This window comes from Lactuca sativa, chromosome 8 (assembly GCF_002870075.4).
Source record: "Lactuca sativa cultivar Salinas chromosome 8, Lsat_Salinas_v11, whole genome shotgun sequence".
Classification (NCBI taxonomy): domain Eukaryota; kingdom Viridiplantae; phylum Streptophyta; class Magnoliopsida; order Asterales; family Asteraceae; genus Lactuca; species Lactuca sativa.
The window spans coordinates 303,315,168-303,327,032 of record NC_056630.2 but is presented as its reverse complement, the minus strand read 5'-3'; the positions used below and the strand labels follow the sequence as shown (position 1 = coordinate 303,327,032).

At 34.2% G+C, this 11,865-nt stretch overlaps 1 pseudogene; it reads left to right on the top strand.

Moving 5' to 3' along the window:
* The first annotated feature begins 1,603 nt into the window (after positions 1–1,603).
* Positions 1,604–11,646, top strand: LOC111913700 (GDSL esterase/lipase At1g28670-like; annotated as a pseudogene).
* Positions 11,647–11,865: the final 219 nt, after the last annotated feature.

The following is an 11,865-nucleotide window of genomic DNA, read 5'->3' as shown; positions in this document are numbered from 1 at the left end:
AGAGGGGTGTATATGGTGTGATTAACATGAAAGTAAAATATTTGTTAATCACATTTAAATTTATCTGATATTCATTCTAAATAATAAATGATTGATAACTTTGAAGTTGAACACACATTCCTAAATGATTTTATTTTTGTGTCTACATGGTATGTGTTATGATTTTTTTTTTTTTTTGATTAATTAGATGATACGATGCTATGATATGATTGATATTTTATGATCTTATATGTGTTATCGATTACGCGATATGATGTCATTACCAGATTATTATGAATCCTCCTTAATAAATGAAGTGAAAGTTTTTTTATCACATGTCAATTTATAATGAGTTTTGATAGTTGTCATTTTGTAGTATTTTTTAAACAAATACTATCCACGTCAATTTTTCGTTTGTTTTAATTTTTAAAATTAAAAAGCCAGCTATACTTATATATGTAAAGTATCAAAGGTAATAAATATTATAATAAATTGCAATTAATATTTTTCTTCATTCCTTATTTTAAAGTTTTATTTTAAAAAATATTTATTATTTATATTTTAATATTTTATTTTTCTTTGATCAACATGTGTAATACACGGGTTTTATACCTAGTTTATGTGAATATATGGAGGTTTCTTCTTTACTTTCTTTAATATATTGCACTCATTTAAAAAACATAGCTTTTCATGTATACGGATGGATTTGATTGCTTCCTTAAGTATTGAAGAATGGTTTTCATAATTTCCATGAGCTTGGGTCTTTTACTAGCATTAAGCTAGAGTTCCAATTTATGACAAAAGATTCAGGAAATCAATGTTAAAATGGTGATGATGGAAACTATACATATGTTCATAGTGGTTGTTGTTGGAAAATATAGACACAGATGACGAAGGAGCTATTAATCTTATAGGGAGTGGGGAAGAGGGTGATTGATCCCTTTTAATATTTTAATTTCAAAAAACATTGGAGGATTGATTAAAGAAGAAATCTCAATTTGAACTGCCCTTGGCCCTTCACATTTAATTACAATTTGAATAGGGACATCATCCACAACAAAACATTATCCGTGGTGGTTGTCGAAAACATTGACACGGAGGAGGAGGGGGCTATTAATCTTATGGGGAGAGGGGAAGAGGGTTTTTGGGTCTCTTGTAATATTTTAATTTCAAAAAACATTAAAGTATTGATTAGAGAGGAAATTTCAATTTAAAGTGCCCCTAACCCTTGACACTTAATTTCAATTTGATAAGAACCTCATCCACAACAAAATATTATGAAAATGACCGAAATTTACAAGTTTAAAGCTTTTTTGCAGTTTACTCAAATAAATCATTTGTACCATTTTTGCACTTGACATTTTGAATATTGACCCTAATAGACAAGAGAAGAAACAAAGTTGCTAGAGAAAGGTGGAAAAAAGAACATTTTTTTGTACGTTTTACCAATAAAATGATTAACATGTTAAAATCCAAGAAACTATAAATGTTTCATTAATTCAATGAAAAACATGTCAAAACACTAAAAATTTAATTGAATAACATGCTATTTATCTTTTCATTATATTTATCAACATAAGCGATTTGTTTATATAATGGGAGCTCCATGCAATAACTTCGGCACAAAATTTTGTTACCTTCTTTCTCCTCAAACAACATATTTATATATTTGGAGCTTCTTCTAATGGAGTTTTCTTCATGTTTTTGGTCCATTACAATCTTCTTAATGATTTTGTAGGTGTTATGGAATACTAGCATCATGTATGCGAATGGATGCTATATGTCCATTTTTAGCTTTGGCGACTCCGTGGCCGACACCGAAAACATTAAACAAATCGCCTCCATATCCCACACAGACGTTGAGTCTCTACGGTGGCCTTACGGCGAAACCTTCTTTCATCAACCCACGGGTCGTGCTTCCAATGGTCGCCTCCTCATTGATTTCCTAGGTAATTCCTGTGTGTTTGTGTGAAACTAATAACTATCAAATGTTACTAGTAATGGTTGAGTCCTAGCTAGAACAATTTATATTAGTATATATTGTAGTAAACGGCTAGATTTGATTTGACGTAGATAAAATTGGTTTATACCGGATTAGACTCGACTCACAGTAGTTTTGTTTGATTGAGGATTCAATTTGACTTATGGTTTAAGGTATGTCTATATGATAAATTAGATTCTAGTTGTCAGTACCATTGCATACATACATCGAATTTCGTTCATGCATTGACAAATACCTAAAGCATTTCACCGACAACATTCCTCATATCATGTACACGTCTGGATAAGCAAAATCAAGATGTGTAATGCTAAGTGTGAATTACAAATTTACCTACATCTTGGAGAAACACTATCTTCCTTTAATGCAAGTTTCTGACATAAGTTTACTTTTTGTTTCCATGATTATCATAACTTGATATCGATTTCTTTGTATCAACCCTAGTGGTGGTATTAGATATTTGACATCTTGTAAATAGTATCTAAGAAGCTATCTAGTTCATGTTCAAGGTGAATAACTTATGATCTTTTCTTCTTCCTAAAGCTGAGAGTCTTGGGTTGCCATTGATATCACCGTTTTTGCATGACAAAGAAGATGACAAAGTGGTGGAATTTAGACAAAGAGTTAATTACGCGGTGGTGGCTGCAACAGCATTGGACACATTGTTTCATGAAGCAAGAGGTTGTTAATGCGGTGGCAAATGTTTCTTTAGGAGTTCAATTGACATGGTTTAAACAATCATTGCCTTTTATTTGCAGCAATGCTTCAGGTAATCAAACATACATATATGCTTCTACAGTATACAGTTGTGCTAACCATATGTGTGCATTATATTTGTTATATATACTAGGTGTGAGACCCGTGTAATACACGGCTTTTAAAAAATATATTTTTTTTTCTTAAACATTACATCTTTAATAATTTACAAAACTGAATTTGGAAAGAATATCAATATTAGCTGTGAATGAACCAATTTTTGCAAGGTTTTTGCAAATTATAATGAGTTCAAAAGGGATTGGCCGAAAATTATGTTTTTCAATGAGGAAGGTTGATTTGAATTTAATACGTTAATTTACAAATTACATGAGAATTTATGGAGACATTTAAGTTTCCTTATTTTCTTTATTATATTTTTATATTAGATTTTTTTTAATATAATAAAAAGCCAAAAACACCACAATTTTCCAAGTGGATTTAAATGAAATTGAAAAAATTTAAAATATGCCATATGGCATATTGAATTACGTGATGACATGTGGCAAAAAAACCTTCATTTATTAGGTAGGATTGAGATTATAATTTTCTAAAAAGTCGAAGATTCTTGTTTATAATTTTGAGATTCAATTAACAGTATTTAGTGAGTAGTTGTATTGATTATAATTGTTGGCAGATTGTAGAAACTTAATTGGCCGTTCTTTGATCCTAATGGGAGAGATTGGTGGAACCGATTACAACAATCCAATAGTTAATAATAAACCGATCAATGAGCTCAATTCATACATTCCACTTGTTATTGATATCATCATCTCAGCAGTTAATGTAACTACTCAAATCATTCAAACTATATTTTAAATTATCATTACCAGCAACTTTCCATGCATTCATAATTTTTTTTTCTAGTTTATGATTTTCTCTTAGGGTTGACTCTAATAGTTTTAAATACAGGTACTAATTAATATGGGGGCTCAAACATTGGTTGTTCCAGGAACCTTTCCAATTGGGTGTTCTGGTATGATTCTAACAAGCCATTTTTTTTTTTGAAAAAGAAGAAGAGTATGATAACAAAACTGGTTGCCTCATCAAGTTCAATACACTTGTTGAATACCATAATGAACTGCTGCAAAGAAAACTAAAACACCTACGAAAGCTTCATCCGAATGTCATCATCATCTATGCTGACTACTACAATGCTGCCATGCAGATTATCCGTTCTCCAGATAAATTTGTTACTTTTTTTTCTTGAACGACCATATTTAAATATTAAAAGGAAAACGAACCCATAACAAAAGCCAAAATTACAAATCCACAACCACCTATGATGTTAAACACTCCAATAGGAATATAAATACACCACTGATAGACTAACATATTATTCACCTATGACCACATAATTCAGTACTATGCAAACCCTGGACATAGATCGATTGAACTTTGACGATTGGAAAGAACAACGTTTAGCACACTGTAGCTTTGATGTATTGACCCATGTGGACAACACCACGCCTAAGACAACGGATGTAGAATGGAAGAAGATTGATGTTATTGTGAAATTCTGGACATATGGCACGACCTTTCAAAACTTATGGTCGATGTTTTGAAGATCGACTTCATTATTAAAGACGTGGGTGAATCTAGAAGGCTTGTTCTGAGTCAATAAGGATGCTATAGATATGGAGTTGGATAATAAATTTTGTAATGTGTCTATTAGAGATATTTTGGGCATGAGATCTTCACAAAAATCAAGACAATGGCTGATTTAATTAAAAATATCAGATCCCCGATACTAGACAAAAACCTACTCTTCTTTGCTAGTGAAACATCCATGATCCCAAAGATAAATTTTTCATTTTCAAAAATAATAAAAGATCCATTTTAGAAAAACTACATTTAGGGCAACCAAATTTTTCATAAACCATTATTCAGAAATCAGTGATAGGAAGACAATGAAAATCCCAAATCATAAGTCTATAGGTATATGTGTATAGTCCCACCTTCGCAATTCGATAAGTACCTGCAAAATATTTAATCCACAACTATAAGCATAAAGCTTAGTGAGTTCCCCAAAATATTTCATACAATGCAACATAATAATCAACTAAGGGTTAATTGTGATATCCTTTAATTTTAGAACCAATTAAAACTTTTCATTATCGTTTTAAAATTATATTATCATTGACGTGGAAATTCCCGATATATTTGAAACATTTTGAGTACAAGTGACTATAATAATCGATACAGAAACATAGATTATAGCGTAAAGACCTAATAGTCCTGAACTCTATTACGCTCTCTTAATCACTCAGCAATCCTAACCAAGTGCCATTTGCTTAAGTCTTGATACCTGTGATGCATATAAACTGAGTGAATCAGGTTGGAAAACCTAGTGAAATACATAAGGATTTCAATCATATAATAGTTTCATGATAATATTCCTTAATTATCATACCTGCAAAACCAACACTTACCAAATAATATAGATAATGTTTAAATATTTATAGAACCCTCTACCCATCTTAATTGATCCTCCCCGATTATAGTCCACGAGTATCCGGAAGTTTTATATCACATAATGAACTGTTTAAGTGGTTCGACTACACAACTAGGGGCTTCCTTGGCCAGTGTAAGTCTTAAGGGCCATGAGTCGTTAGATTATTTTAATGAATAGGTTATTACCTTTCATATATGTCTGTAGGTTATGAGCCTACACTAGCAACATAATTCCCAGACGGCCTACAATGGTCAAGTGTTGTCATCCTACTTTGGGGGATGACCAAACATACCATTAATAGTTGTCTGATCGGGACCCACAAATTTTGTTCATCCTAAGATGGAATTCTGATATATACTCCGAAGCTATCGTACATCGGTACTTTTTTAAAAGTGTCACAGAATAGGACTCTACTCTCCGTTCCTAACTTACACACATTCTACTAATGAGACTACCCAATATAAAACTTAATTGAACACGACATCTTCCGTGATTCTAAGTATGTCCCTAGACTAGATTACGATGCTTATAACCAACTTCTATTACCATTCTATTCTTGGGTGACACTAACATGTCTTTAGTGTATATATATTCCACACGAAGTATTAGGTATTATTATTCATTTGTCTTCTCAATAACGCAACTTATAATATTATTCTATAGTATTATCTGTTTATCTGAACACATAATAGAACCATATATGGTTCACACATAGTACAATATACATATATACATATATCTTAACATATAATCCATGTAATAAGCGTATAATTCACATACAACTTTCAAAAAATATTTAATACTTCAATTAATACTTGTATTAAATCATGTTCATGAAAGCGACTATGCACCCACTAAATAAAATGGGAAACTGATGATTTCGGAAGCGATTCGCTTCGCACTTCCAAAGAGACCTAAATGTATAAAGCACTAAGCCTTAGTCTAGTTTAAAATCCTGGTGACTATAATAATTATAGTCTAGATTCCTCGATAATCCTAATGTTTACATCAAGATTTATCAAGTAAGGAATAAATAGGTAGAATCATAACGAAGGTAGGGTCCGTTTGGCATACAGAGTATACTGTTTGGAAATCCCACTTTAAACATCTCACTAAATCCATCTTAGACATCACTCCTGTAAGTAGATCAATCAGTATAATCACATGGAATCACTGATAAATCCTAATTATAGGTTCATAATAATGACTATGATGGTAATTAAAAGTTAGACTTAAATAAAATAGGTGTTGCTTAACTTACAGAGTAATCTAGTGAAAACTAGGGATTTATGCAAGCATATCTCTGATCCGAGATCTTCTATTCAACGACTATTTGACACTGCACGTCTTTGCCAAAGGGGCTGTAAACTTGGTAGTAAAAGAGACTAAAAGTTAGAAGGAGTTCCAAAGAGAATCTGGAAGAATGGTTTGAGGAAAGAGCTAATTTTGGAGGTTTTTATTGGAAACGTTGGAGTGCACGCAGCGAGAATTTTGATTTTCATAGAAAATTAATAACTTACTCGTACGAGATCCGTTTTCGATGTGTCTTATATCCATGCGTAGCTATCGACAAGGTCTATAAGGGTCATTTAGACTCCGTCGACTACTTTTCAATTTATTTTTAAAGTTATATTTTAAACAGGCTTATACTGTTAGGTCTGATAAAAACTCATAATTAACTTTCTCATCCAACGTCCGTTCTCGACTGTCTTTATATTGTCGGGTTCTTATTAACAAGATATTCGATTCTCATTTAGATTGTTGTGGCTAACAATCAACCAATCTAAAAGTTGATATCAATGTTGCACACTGTTACGCTGGAACTTACAAAAATCATAACTTCTTCTCACGAAGTCAGATTTGGATGTTCTCTATATGCATGCTCTTGGGTTTACAACTACTACAACCTTTGTTTAGGTTATTTAGGATAATAACAAACCTATCTCCGAGCACTATTTACAATATACTGAGTGATTATGAAACTTTCGGAAGTCTATAACTTCCACATACAAAGTCGGATTTGGGTATGTGTTATATGTACGAGATTCATATCACAAATCCTACATTTTCAATCAAGATTATTTGTACTAAATAATCCTATATCGAGAATTCCGTTTCATATTTTATCGATAAATTACTAAAATTGATTTATAATACGTAGTGTGAAATGCGCACGACTAATAAGATTTCTAATTGAGGATATAAATTATGATTATTGTTTATTTTGTCTAGCCCGAAGATGCGGGCATTACAATTGTCTCCCTTTTAGGATGATTACATCCTTAAATCATCAACAAAAGGCGTTGAATAACAATTCCGAAGTCGTCTCTCAGTGCTCAAGCAAGGAGTTTTAGTAGTACTTGTTACCTCATAGTACTATCTTAGCTGATTCATTTGTGTTAATCAAAAAATAATATTTTCGGTTCCTTTATGACAGCTTAACTGCCTACTCACCTAAATCCATTAATACCTTTACTTAAGTTACTTCCTATAGCTATTCTTCCTTCTCCAAGGATAACAGGGTCCTTGAACTTAACCGTTACATGCCCCCTTTTTGTGTTTCGATTTTGCTAGTCCACATTGTTTTCACGTTATCACTAACATAAGCATTTATAAGAAGACATGAGAAGTTACTCAAATCCATATATCTCAAGTTATTCTTGATAACGAGTCTACAAAAACATTATATACGGTCTAATTTTTTATATTCTTTATACCTAAGAAGGTATATTTTGATGCTTGGTCGACTCTAACCTACGTTATGTCGTGATTCTACACAACCATGGACACTTGATATTAAGATCTAAGGTGAGATTGTTCCATTTACCTATAGGCATAGGTAAAGGTTTCAAGTTCCTTCATGATGGTGCTTCCTTACTTTCCAACCAAAATGTCCATTCAAACATGTATTGAAGCTAATAACTCTTTTTCTTAGCTTTTGGTGCTGCAACTTCCTCAGAGATTGATGTTGAAATCCGAAATCAAGTTGCCTTTCTCACTTTGAGTCTCCCCAAAATGGGTTTGAACCTTTTCTTTCTCGTTACCTACAACCAATCCAAGCCCAAGCTGGCTTTGTCTCTACGATTGGTAGTTTTCTTTTTGCTTGAAAGAAATCCTTAATTGTCATGATGACTTTAATGCTTTCAATATAGTATTGTTGCTTGTGCCTACTACGAGTGATCTTCTTATAAGATACGATGTAGACCAATCAAGATCATGAAAAGCGCTTAGATTGTTCTACCAACATACACTTTTACCGGATGGCATATGAGGGTCGTAATATTAGCAGCAATAATAGTTGTTGAACTAAATATTTTATCGTCCTCCTTTCTACGATGATTACCCTTGTCGTCCTCTACTTGATCATAATTACAGTAACTAGACACCGACATACTACTAACATCCTTATGCATATCCCCTCTACAGAAATCACAATTTTTGCGATTTCCCAACGTGTATCAAACCTTTGGACTTCGTTTGGCGATGCTTAGCCCGCACCTATATACTAATTCTTTGTTGGACCTTCGGACCAGATCTTCGAGTCATAAATTCGATATTTATTAGAAGCTCCTGCTCCTCTCGAATTTTGCTAAAGACCTGGCCGAAGATGAGGTCTTTATTCCGACTATAGTAACAAACGAAATGGTTAAATTCTAATGACCTTCTATTGTGTGGTTCATACGATGCACGTTGAACTGGACTCTTGTCTTTGAAATTCCTACTACTGAGGATACCTTTCTTCATGTTCTAATATAGTACAACTACATTATAGTAAGTAGCACTTCTAGATACCGGTTGCTTGGCTTTAATGAAGGCTGCAATATTTCTATCGATTGCATTGATATCTTCCTCCAATATATCGACTAGTTTCGCTTACTATATGGTCAAGGTTCTTGGAACCAATCGACTTACTTCGTATATTTTAAACTATTCGGACTCGACTCTTTATGACCATCATGGTCGGAATGAAAATTATCTAAGTAGACATTACCAAAACAATGTTTAAGACAGAAATGAACAAACATCACTATGATACTAGTTTCTTGGTAACCTTGGGACTCGTCCGGATCCTAATGCGATTCTTACGCTTCTGGTAGTATAGGCCTCTACTACCTTTCACACATACTCATACTCGTTGCAAGAATTTTCTTGCAGTTTTCAAATTCACCATGCAAGAACGAAATCACATAGCAATTTAGTAGTATAACAAAGTTAGAGATTTTTATAACTCTAGAAATGGTTACAATCATATCCAATATTAGGCTACATACTATAATACAATATATATATATATATATATATATATATATATATATATATATATATATGAGGGGTGACTACTTCATATCTTGAACTTGGATAGGTGGCTTCCTACCATCGACTTTCCGAAGCTTCATCTGCCTTTTTCCTTTACTGTCTCTAGACTCTTCTGTAGTGCTCGTGTAGTTCCTTTCTTTTTTAGGAAATCCTCCTTGGAATGCTCGGCTTCTCCACACTTAAAACATGCCTTATGGGCGGCCGCATATTGGTTAGCATAATGACCATTTTTTCCACACCTGTAGCAGGTCATTGCTTCAATGCATTGTCCAAAATGCTTCCCTTCTCTTTTATCGCACCATATCGCTTTGTCACAGCGTCCGAGTTTCTCTCTGTTAGGGTTATATTTTGGAAATCTACCCTTCTTATTGGGTTCCAAAATTTCTTTACCCTTCCTCTTTACTCTAACTTCCTCCTTGGTGGCGAGTCTCCCCCCAACTATGAATTCCAAGTTCTTGGCCACTTGGACGACTCCTTCCAAGGTGTTTGAGTTTTTCAGCAAAGGACCAAAATCCGTTGGTAATCCATTAGCAAACTTCTCTATCTCAGAGATTTCAATAGGAACTAGTTAAGGGACTAATTCCATCTATTCAATAAAGGTTGCGCCATACTCTCTGACACTCATCTCTCATTTCTTCATGTTTTGGAATTCATTAACTATTTCCAGAAGGTCTCTCTCTGAGCAGTATTCTCTTTTCAACTGCCCAAGGACGTCTTCCCAAGACATCCTTCTTGCTTCTCCTTTTGGCATGGTACTGGCCATTCATTTCCAGTAGCTTAACACTCCGATCTTTAGTTGTCTGGCTGCGAAGATCCTTTTTTGTTTGATGCTATAGTGATAGCCCTTATACACCATTTCGATTTCATGGATCCATTCTATATTTATCACAGGCATTGGTACTCCTGAAAGACTTGGGGGTCGTGATGCTATGAAATCCTCATAACTGCATAGATTTATGTCAACCCCTTCTTTGGTGTTGTCATTCCTCACCATGACATTTTGTACACCAAAGTAGACACTAAAGTTCAAAACTTTCCTCTTTATTTGGTTAGATGATTGCATGGACCATTCTAGGGTTAAAAGTCCCAAAGGTGGAGACTTTATGAGTGTAATGTACTCCATGGACCTAGATCTGTCCCATTTCAGTGATATTTGTGTTATAGATCCATAAAGTTTCCATCTTGGTCATTGTTATGAGGTCATGCTTGAGTTATGAGCTTTCTAGAGTTGGGAAATGGAATGTTACGGGTGTTAGTGACTTGTCCAGCCATGCAAAGGCTTATAGTCACCAACTTTATGGATTAAGAGGCTTAGAAATGGTCAGATCTAGAAGTTGGACATGAGTCTTAACTGTTAAGACCTCAAGAGCTTAGAGTCTGAAACTGGGAGTTATGTAGGGCGTAATCCCAATACGCGCGACGTAAGGGGTCGCGCACCCCGTTTCTGTGAGAACACCGAGTACGCCCAGCGTACATGTTTGGTACGCGCAGCGTAACCCGGAGAGTTGACTTTTAGGGTTTGGTCAACTTTAGGGTCTTTGAGCCATGAGAGGGGTAAAATGGTCTTTTACCCTTTTGAGAGTACTAAGAGAAGGAATAGTCTAGCCTTGAGAGATGTATTGATTTAGAGTGTTTATTTCATATGATTAGGTGGAGGCTAGACCCAATTTTACAGAGTTCAAGATTTACCGAGTTACCCGATGTGAGTCTTCTCACTATACTTTACCTAGAGTGGTAACTAGAGTTATGTAACAGAGTATTTTGTATGCTTTTGCATGATGTGATTTCTATGTGATTTATGTTATGTATGTTATAGAGTTTTCAGAGTTAGGACCGGAAGGTCCACAGAGTTAGGGCCAGAGGGCCCACATAGTTATGGGACTGGAGGGTCCCACTGAGACACATTGACCAGAGGGTCAAACAGAGTTATAGTATGGAGTGGCTAATATGTGTTGTGTGTGGTATTTTGGGGAACTTACTAAGCATTTATGCTTATAATGTTGTGTTATGTGTTTCAGGTACCAGTGAGGATCACGGGAAGGCGTCGGCTTGATCAGTACACACATGAGGAGTTTTTACATTTTTATGATCTAGGGATGTGATGTTATGAACTGATTATGTGAGACAATGATATTTTTATAACAATTATGAATGAAAGTGTGTTTTTAAAATGTGAAAAATTATTTGAAAATTTCGGTGTTACATCTTGGCTGCTATAAGAGGATCGGTTTCAGCAGCATGTACAGCTTCATTGATGATTTTCTTCAGATGATCAACTTTGTTGCCGACTGCATTTTCCTCCGAATTGATGACCTTTTCTGGTTAATCAAATAACCTTGTGTATTCTTCAAACAAGTTGGAA